This window comes from Terrapene carolina, unplaced genomic scaffold (assembly GCF_002925995.2).
Source record: "Terrapene carolina triunguis isolate 2854851 unplaced genomic scaffold, T_m_triunguis-2.0 Scaffold195, whole genome shotgun sequence".
Classification (NCBI taxonomy): domain Eukaryota; kingdom Metazoa; phylum Chordata; order Testudines; family Emydidae; genus Terrapene; species Terrapene triunguis.
Window position 1 is genome coordinate 275,182 of NW_020664546.1, and position 10,810 is coordinate 285,991.

Sequence of the window (10,810 nt, forward strand, 5' to 3'; positions counted from 1 at the left end):
AGTGAGTCACTGCCCTTCCTTTGGTCAGTTTGGGACTGCGATGAAGTAATGCTCACCTGACTCTGAAGTGTGGGGGCAAAGCCAAGAGGGAAGAAAGGACATGATAAAAGGGAGAGATGTTTGCCATGCTCTTCCTCTCTCTTCCACCTACATCTAGAGACATCACCACCACCAAGCGACTGAATCGCTGATCAAAGGGGAGAGCCTGGCTGAAGAGCAACCAGCCAGCCTGTGGTGAGAAGCATCTAAGTTTGTAAGGACACTGAAAGTGTTAAGATCAGCTTAGAATGCGTTTTGTTTTTATTTTATTTGACCAAATCTGACTTGTTATGCTTTGGCTTATAATCACTTAAAATCTATCTTTATAGTTAATAAATCTGTTTGTTTATTCAACCTGAAGCAGTGCGTTTGGTTTGAAGCGTGTCAGAGACGCCACTTGAGATAACAAGCCTAATACATATCAATTTCTTTGTTAAATTGACGAACTCATATAAGCTTGCAGTGTCCAGCGGGCATAACTGGACACTGCAAGATGGAGGTTCCTAGGGTTGTGTCTGGGACCGGAGATATTGGCTAGTGTCATTCGGTTGCACAATCCAAGGAGCAGCTTAAATGCCAGAGGCTGTGCGTGAACAGTCCAGGAGTGGGGGTTCTCACAGCAGAGCAGGGTAAGGCTGGCTCCCAGAGTCAAGGATTGGAGTGACCTAGCAGATCACCAGTCTGGATAACACCAGAGGGGACCGTCACACATGCCCCCTCTGCATTTCCTGGGGGTGGCCAGAAGCAGAAATGCTGAAATGCCTCCAGGCAGGTGCCTCTGCCAGTATGAGATTATAATTCTTTATGGGCACATTCAGGGCTTCTTCACTGCTGCTCCACACTTATGGGTATCATAGTCACAGGCGTTTGAGAGGTGCCAGAGGTCAGAGAGTGACTCAGGTTTGTGCATGCTTGGAGAAGGGACCAGGGCCGCCCAGAGGATTCAGGGGACCTGGGGCAAAGCAATTTCGGGGGCCCCTTCCATAAAAAAAGTTGCAATACTATAGAATATTATATTCTCGTGGGGGCCCCTGTGGGGCCCGGGGCCTGGGGCAAATTGCCCCACTTGCTCCCCCCCCCCCGGGCGGCCCTGGAAGGGACATTGCAGGGAATTATGACAATAATTATTTATCATTTGTATTACCAGAGTACCTTGAAGCACAAGTTGTAGTCCAGGACCCTGAGATCAGGGCCCCATTGTGCGGGGTGCAGCACAGACACAGAGGAAGAGATGGTCCCTGCCCCAAAGAGTTTACGTCAACTATCCCATTTCACAGGTGCGTGGGAGTGTGTGTGTGTGGGGGGAGAATGCTTTGTCCAAGGTGACATGTGGAGCATGCGGCAGAAACTGAATAGAACGCAAGACTCCTGACTCTCTTTCTGCTCTCTAAGCATCACAGGTGCATCAGTAGTATTATTACCATTACACAGATGGGGAAACAGATACAGATTTAGGAAGTGACCTACCGAAGGTCAGAGAGAGTTAGAACTGGGAATAGACCACGCGTTTCCTGACTCTTAATCCTGAGCACTAACCAGTGGCCCATGCTCCCTCTCACCCAGCTGGGAATTCACATGCACTCCAACTTGGCTCTATCTGAATCTCTGTCTATATCTATGCTACATGGGTTCCCTTCACTATGTCATTAATCAGCTTTCTTTTCTCTCCTTGAAACCAATGCAAAAATGACAATAACAGTGATTATTTTGTAAATTATTTGAATGCGCAAAAGCCAGGAATTGCAAAGTTACTGGACCAAATTCTACTGTCACTTACCCCAGTGTAAAGCTGGAGTAACACCTTTGACATCCGAGTAAATGAATGAATGTGAAATTGTCACAGCAACGGTAACTCTGCCACACTGTGCAATAGATAAATGGGTGGATGTGGGGGGAGAGGGAGATGGATGGATGGATGGATGGATCTTGAGACACAGGAAAGGGCTGGTGTTCAGAGGGTAGGTGCTCAGCACTGTCTGAAAACCAGGCCCCTTAAGGCATCTCAAGTTGGGCATCCAAAAATTGATACCCCCAAAATCACTAGTTACTTGGACAATCTTGGCTGAGATATCCCAATTGGGGGGAGGGGTGTGCTGAGAGATGGCTGGTGTGACCATGAGCCTCTAATATCCTAACTTCTGTGCATTTAAATGCTAACTCCGAACGTCACTGTACCCTGGTCCCTTGGGGAGGGGGCAGAGCCGGGGTGGGAAGAGGTGGAACAAGGGCGGGGGCGGAATGGGGCACAGCCTTGGGGTGGAGTGGGGGTGGAGCACCCCCAGGGAAAAGGAAAAGTTGGTGCCTATGAAGGGTCATGACGATCTATATAATAATTATCCTTGCCCTAGTGACCCCTGGGCTCCCAAAGACGTGATAAGGAGGCATTGGCGTGTATCTGTGGCAGGCTTCTTCCCGGAATGGCAGTCTACGCAAATTTTTGATGTCCTTGGAAGACTTTAGCTCCAGAATGTCTGATTAAGGAATTAAAAGGGGCCGAATCATGCAGGGCTGACAGCAAGAGATGGCAATTGGCTGACCCAGGACTGGCTAAAGCTGTTAAGTAGATAAATGCAAGTGTGTGCTGCCCAGTGCGGTGATGGTGCACACAGTGAAATAATCCTCTTAAATGAGCACCAACTGATGGATAATTGAAGTGGATACCCTGCTAAAGAGCCTGGAGAGTTGAACCACATTAAAAATAATTGCTGAAGCCTGGCTTGTGTGTGCTCCCAGCTCAGCCTTGCAATCCTCCTGGCTCTAATGACTGGAAGGTCGCACCAGCACTTGCAGTAGCAGGCAGTGTGCTAACAAGCAAACCAGGGGCAGCTGCGGACGTGTGCCATGAACAGAGAGCCCTCACCCTGACCCTGGGGCTCAAACTGAATCAGGCTCCGCCCCTGCCCCATCTTCCAAGCCACACTCCTCCTAAGGTGGAACCAAGGGGTCTAGTTCTGATCTCACTAACACCAACTATACATTGGTGTCACCCAGTGGGTGACCCTCATTTACACCAGGGGGTGAGAGGAGAAGACCACCCAGTGGAATTGCAGGGGGCCTTGTATCATGAGGGGCCTGGCACATGACTGGGGACTGTGAAATAGCACAAGGATGGCCCAATGAGTAGGGTACTAGACTGGTACATGGTGGATGTGAGTTCAAGTTACAACTCTGCCATAGGCTTACTGTGTTACCTTGGGCAATACTCTTAGCGTCTCTTGCCTCAGTTTCCATCTGTACAATGAGACTAACAGCCCAGCCCTGCCCCACAGGGGTGTGTGAGGATATATATATTCAGGACTGTGAAATGCTCAGACACTGTAAGTGTCACAGTGGGGTTGTGGGCAGTCAGACCTAGTAGCCAGAGGCCGTGGTTGTGAGACAGGAGTCAGCTGGGTCAGGGTACCAGGAGGTCAGAAACAGGAGACAAACTGGAGGTGAGAACAACAAATCAGATGCCAGGAAATTGGGCATGGGGCACACACTCCAGAACAGTGTGGACAGCTTCCTGTTCCTGCTGTTGGCTTAAGTAGGGCTAGTAGGCCAATCATCTGCTCTGGGACTCCACCAATAGGACTGCGGAGCCTCAAACAGGAGCTGGGCTTCAGGGGTTCCAGGTATGCAGGCTGTCAGATGGAGGGTTGGAGCATGGCTGCTCCTATAAACCCTGCAGACCCAGGTTTGCGACAGGTGGGTCACATAGGCACAGACTCCATGGGTGCTCCAGGGCTGGAGCACCCATGTCAAAAAAATAGTGGGTGCTCAACACCCACCAGACACAGCTGTTTGGTGCCGCCACCAATCAGCTGTTTGGTGGCTTGGGGGAGGGTGGAGAGCAACAAATCGTGGGCAGGCAGGGGCCTTGGGGAGGGGGCAGAGCAGGGGCAGGAAGAGGTGCGGTCTTGGGGAGGGAGTGGAGGAGGGGCAGGGCTTTGGGATGGAGAGGGGATGGAGAACCCTCAGGGAAAAGGAAAAGTTGGTGCCTATGGTGAGTCATGACAATCTATACCTAATAGAGAGAGGAGTTACTCCTGATTTACACCAGGATCAATACAAGAAGAATCAGGCCAGTAGAGTTCCTCCTGAAAGAGGAGCTGCTTTTGACTCAGTGCATCAGTCTGCCCTCTGGATACTGGTACCTCAGTATGGGGTGCCTTAGGACTCAGTGTGCCTAGTGAAGAAACTGTATCGTAGTACATTGAGCGGAGTCAGCGTCCACAGCTGCCTTCCAGACTGGTTTTCAGTAGCATCAGGAGTACGCCGGGGTGCATTTTCTCACCTTCATTATTGAATGTTCTAATAGACTAACCAGTGAGAAAGCTGATGGAGGCCAAAGTAGGAGGTGTGAAATATAAAGATTCATCAAATTTAGAGGATCTCAAACATGCGGATGATTTTGCCTCACTGGGAGAGCCACTGACCAACTACAGCTAATGCTGGATGAGCTGTGAAAAACTGTAGAATCTCTGTAACTTAAGATCAATGGTGATAAAACGCAAGCTACGCACGCCTGCTGTAAAATGGGACGGAACAACCTGCCAGCAGCACCTGGGCTGGGGGAGGAGAGGGGTGCCTCTCCAATTGCCGTGGCAGGTCTGGGCCGGGGCTGGGTTGGGGCCGGGGGAGGGGTGCCTCTTCCCCGGCCATGGCAGGTCTGGGCCAGGCTGGGTTGGGTCCAGGGCAGGGGGAGAGGAATCTCTCCCCATGCAGCCCTGTGGGCCTGCGCGGCGCGAAATATGCTGCTGTGTGGCCATGCGGCCGCGCTGCTTCAAGGGAACTTAGGTCAGGACTGACACAGAGGAGGGAGGAGGCACCTCGCTGGCTCCAGCCAAGGAGCAGCAGGAATCCTGGACCACGGGAGCAGGAGGTGCCGAGACCCAGCCAGGTGTCCAGACACCGGCAGACGCCTCAGGGAGATCGCCGTCACCAGGAGCAGCACTGCCCGAGGAGCCCAGGGACTCCAAAGATGCCCAGACTTCAGCTATAGGAGTCATGGTAAGAAGTAGCTCAGGGAGGGACTAGCCAGAATCCCAGCAGCAGTCGGTGTGTTTCAGGCGGATTCCCCACCGACTTAGTGGCAAACCCATTCCCTATCCCTGGGCTGGGACCCGATAGAGCAGGAAGGGTCTGGGTCCCCCTACCCCGGCCATCCCTCTTTGGCAGGTGGACTCTCCTATGGGTTGCCCCCTCCTATGGACTCTGGCCATTGGGCCGCGCTTCTCTGCAGCCAAGGGGAGTCCTATTAACTCCAAACATCCGGCCACGTAGCCTTGAGGCTAAGGGCAGCCATACTGATTCAATCGCAGGGCTACCATGCCCGGACCACCCCCCGCAAGAATGATGGGGTGGTCCTTGCCCCGCGACACATCACTTACACCAAAAATCACACATCAGACTGATCCCAGACCCAAGAGACCAGTCACTTACCCCAGATCAGTTGGTGGTACTCTAGATCTTACACCAAAGACAATGCTGGCAGTCAATTGTATAGTAAACTAACTAAAGGTTTATTAACTAAGAAAAGGAAATGAGTTACTGAGAGGTTAAAGCAGGTAAAATATATGCACAGGTGAATCACAGTTTGTAATTCCAAATGGTGGCAGTGATGTAATAAACTGCCAGTTTCCCCAAAGTCTTTTTTGGGTACCCAGATTGTCGCTGGGGATCTCCGCTTTGCCTCTGGTGCACTTCCCTGTGAGAGTCCAAACAGGCCAGAGATGAAAGATCTTTCCTTGAATCCATATTTATAGCTTTTTCTCACAGAAAACAAGCCGACTGTGTCTTTACCTACATGGACTCTTCCTCTGATGATGGAGAGTGAGGAATGCACTTGGAGTCTTTGACCTCTGATCAGGGGTGAAAGTAACTTAAAGGACATATTGGTATGCTGGAGTCCTGAGCTGGGGGCGGGGCCTCAAGTGGAAGGGGTGTGGCCTCAAGTGGAAGAGGCAGGGCCTTTAAATCCCCGGGCCCTTTTTAAAGGGCCCGGGGCTCCGGCAGCACCCTGGGCCCTTTAAATCACCCCCGGAGCCCCGCTGCCGCTACTCCAAGGCTCTGGCAGCAGGGCTCGGGCAGCAATTTAAAAGGCCCGGGGCTCTGGACACTGCTTGGAGCCCCAAGCCCTTTAAATCGCTGGCCTGGGGAAGCTAGTCCGGTACGGCGCACCGGCTCTTGCCAGTATGCCATACTGTACTGTACCGTACTGGACCAACTTACTTTCACCTCTGCCTCCGATCATCACACACAATAACCACTGGCTTTGAAATTAGCACTTTTCTGTTAAAGTCCCTCACTGGCATTCCACATGGCTTCCCTGAGGGGTTAGTTAGTTATTGACGTACACACAATGGAAATGTTTGCCATTACTTTATAACAGGTTAAGTAAAAACAATGCCAGTAACATCCCATAAGCTTTCATGAAGTTAACACCCCAAATACACTCTGATACATTTAACAATCACTTTGATCTATACACAAGTGAATTGACCTGAAAACACTCTGGCATGATGTGGTTTGCCAACGTCACACTGCCAATGAAATGCAGGCCGGATACAGGGAAATGCCGCTAAAAACAGCCCCTCTCTCCTTGTACTGCCCTCCCTTGGCTACAGTGTCAGGTGTTAAATTCTGGCCAGTGGAAGCGGGTACAGGGATAAATGCACCAGGCATTGAGAGCAGCAGCTGCTGCTGGAGGGCTACCTGGGCAACGGACTGAAGGGAATGTCTAAGGAGCCCTGGGGGCATGATGGAACCGTAGGAATGCAGGGGTTGTGGGCAAAAGAGGGAGAGAATTGTGCCCTTTGCTGTGCGTGGGGAAGGTGGAGAGAGAGGGAAGGAAAGACCCTGGGAGGGAAGGAAGGACCCCCCCCCCGACATATATATGCACACAGCCTCACACCACATACATATGCACACAAAATACATACCTGCACCACAAATATACACCCCCCATTACACACACCCATACCCACTATATATGTACTCACAGTATACACTACTCCTGAGGGCATTCTGTGCCAAAAAATAAAAAATTCTGCGCACAATATTTTAAAATTCTGCAAGTTTTAGTTGTCTATAAATAAATGCAGAGGCAGGGGGGAGCACAGGCCACTGGCTGCACAAAGGTGGAAGATCACCCTGCAGCCCCCCCTGCCCCAGGACACAGACTCAGCGGTGAGACTGCACCCAACCCTGACAAAGCACAAGGCCTGGGCCTGCCCCAGAAACACCCTGGGGCCCTGCCCCTCTGTGCCAGGCGCACCAGGTGTGGGGCAGGTAGGCTCAACCAGGCAGGATCCAAGTGTGGAGGGGCTCAGTGTGAGGGGGATCCAGGTGTGGGGTGAGAGGATTCTGTGTGGGACAATCTGGGTGCAGGCAGCTCAGTGTTGAGGGATCTGGATGCACAGAGACTTGTTGGGGAGGTTCCAGGTGCAGGGGCAATCGGACTCTGCAGGGGCTTCCAGGTGAAGCTGGTTGGGCTCAGTGGAAGGGTCTGGCTGCTAGGGAGTGGGGCTTGGTGGGGTGGGGGTCAAGGTGCAGCTAGTTGGGGATCAGTGGCATGGGGATCTGGATATGGGGGCTCAGGGTGGCGCAGAGGGTGGGACATCAGGGTGAGGGTTTGAGTGCAGGAAGCTCAGTAAGTGTTGGTTTGGGTGCGGGGTGGAGGTCTGGAGGCAAGGGTTGAGGTTCAGTGGGGTGGGGTTCAGGTATGGAGGGCTAGGGGAGTTCTGGGTGTGGCTTGGCAGGGATGTCTGGGTATGGGAGGTCTGGATGCATGGGGGTTGGGCAGATGAGGGAGCAGTTCCCTGTACAGTGACCCCTCCCGCTGCAGCTGAGGAGCGATAGGGACAGGAAGCAGGGGAGGATGCTGAGCTCCCTGCAGCTGGGGGAGGTTTCTGGGAATGGGTATGACACAGCCCCAGCCACTCCTTGCAGGGGAAGAGGAAGTCCCGTCCTCTCCTGCCTCTAGCCCAGCCGGGACTAGCAGCTGATCCCAGCTTAGGGTAGGAGCCACTGGCTGGGGCGTCCCCAGCCCTGTGGTAATTTACCTCTCTGTCAGCTGCCCCGGGTGCCTGAAATGATGTACCTGTGCAGCTAGGGAGTGGTGTGTGACTGCTTTTGTAGCTTCCCTTTGCTTCCCTGTCAGAAAGCAATTTTTCTGCGAGGAAGCAAAGAAATCTGCAGTGGACATGAATTCTGCGCATGTGCAGTGGCACAGAATTCCCCCAGGAGTAATTACACACAAATACTGATACACCTCACACATCTATGCAGCCACAATATACTCACAGACATGCACACAGCTACACCATATGTACAGACAGGCAATACACCCATACAGATTATATATATATATATACACACACACACACAGACATATATATGCATGCATAACGCTTACATCCACCCATCATACACACAGAACATACACTCACAGATATAAACAGTAAGCACACCCACTACATAAATGACATGCACACAGAGTGCATTTATTACAGTAGTGTCTAGGACAGAGGTTCTCAACCTTTTTCTTTCTGAGGGCCCCCCCAACATGCTACAAAAATTCCACGGCCCGTCTGTGCCACAACAACTGTTTTTCTGCATCTAAAAGCCAGGGCCACTGTTAGGGGGTAGCAAGCAGAGCAATTGCCTGGGCCCCACGCCACAGGGGGCACCGCAGAGCTAAGTTGCTCAGGCTTTGGCTTCAGCCCCAGGCGGTGAGGCTTCAGCTTTCTGCCCTGGGCCCCAGCAAGTCTAATGGTGGCCCTGCTTGACGGACCCCCTGAAACCTATTTGTGGCCCCACTGATCTAGGAGCCCCACTCATGTCCCAGTACCCATTGTGTCAGGCGTGGTACAAACACAGAACAAAAAGACGGTCCCTGCCTCAGGGAGCGCACAACCTAAGTATCAGATAAGAGACAACAGCTGGACACAGGCAAACCAAAAGGGATGTACAAGGAAACAGTGAGACAGGATTGGCCAGCATGACAGGCTGTGTTTTCAGCACACCAGAAGCCTAGGTGCGGTCGAGTTGTTTTGAAGCCCTCACAGCAAAAGAGAGTGTGCGTAGGGACATGAAGGAGGAGAATGAAGGAGTTTTGTGGGTGCTTACAGGGAGCTCCACCCCAGTGGGAGGGGCAGCCTGGGGGGAAGCACAAAGCAAGGCTGGCTCCAGGCACCAGCGAACAAAGCAGGTGCTTGAAGTGGCCAATGGGAAGGGGTAGCATGTCCGGGTCTTTGGCGGCAATTTGGCGGTGGGTCCCTCAGTCCCTCTCAGACCGAAGGACCCGCCGCAGAATTGCCACCAAGGAATGAAGCGGTGCGGTTGAGCTGCCGCAGAAGTGCCGCTGATCATGGCTTTTTTTTTATTTTATTTTTCCTTGGGGCAGCAAAAAAGCCTGAGCCTGAGCCGATCCTGGCACAAAGGGGCTTGTTAGAAAATTTAACAAGTGAGGGGTGGAGACTGGCCACATATATAGGCACATACACAGGCAGACCCATTAGTACAAATACACACTAACACTCACCTACACAGACATGTATGGTGCACAGACATACTATCCATCTGTCTGTCTGTCTCTCTATCTATCCATCCCCATACACTGCATCTCTCTCCCCACACACACCATCTATCTATCTATCCATCCCCATACACCACATTCATCTCTCTCTCTCTCTCTCTCATGTGGTGACTCATGTGGTGACTCCTTTCCCCACCCCCACAGCTGAACTATGGGCACCCATCAGTCTTCATGGGCTGTGAACGTCTCGCCCTGAACCCACCCCAAGGAGGGGCTAGTTGATTGTCCTGCCCTGGGTCTAGGGTGACCAGACAGCAAGTGTGAAAAATCGGGACAGGGGGTAGGGGTTAATAGGAGCCTATATAAGAAAAAGAGCCAAAAATCGGGACTGTCCCTATAAAATCGGGACATCTGGTCACCCTACCTGGGTCCCTTGTGCTCTGGACAATGTAGAGCCTGGCCTGGTCCTCCAGCCATCCCAGCCTAGCAAACTGACAGCCTGGCAGGCAGCAAGGAGGAAGATGATAATGTCTGGCATTCGTCATGGCCCCACCCTGCCCTGCACCTCAGCGGAGCTAGTCCAGCTCCCAGCTGAGACAGCCAGGCTGTGCTGGCTTGGAATGAAGGTCCAGTCCATGTGTGGGGATGGAACAGAAACCGTCAGGCTCCAGATGCTGGGAGTCTGAGAACAAGCAGCAATCTCATGAGAGCACAGCTAGAGGGCTTTAACCTTCACTCAGCAAGCCATGTCCTTCCCCCTCCCCCACCTGCTTGTTCCAGGAATGACCTTCCCTTGCATCAGCCCTCTCTCTTCCTGTCTTACGTAAGTTACTTGTATCCTTGGCTCCCAGGCATATTTTTAGATGCAAACATGTGTGCAATTTTTTGATCCAAAATTAGAGGGAAGGGAAATGAAGACAAATAAACAGGGATCAAAATCTGAATCAGATGTTTGGATGAAGGTGGGAAGCTCGCCAGACAAAATGCAAAGAACGTACGAGCCCCTGAACTTCTTCTTCACCACCCACAAACCCAGCAACCCCCAACTCTTCCTTATCACCCATTCCAGAAGGTTTCAGACTTGCTGAGAGCAGGAAGAGAAAACTGGGCATGGCAGACACTGGTGGGCTCTAAGGATCTCACTATTATCACCACTGGTGGAGCTAACCTGGTGCAGTCGCAGTGTGACATTTTAGGACAGAAAGATCCTCTGCTAGTCCCTGCCCCTTCTGGCTGCTGGGTTTCACACCA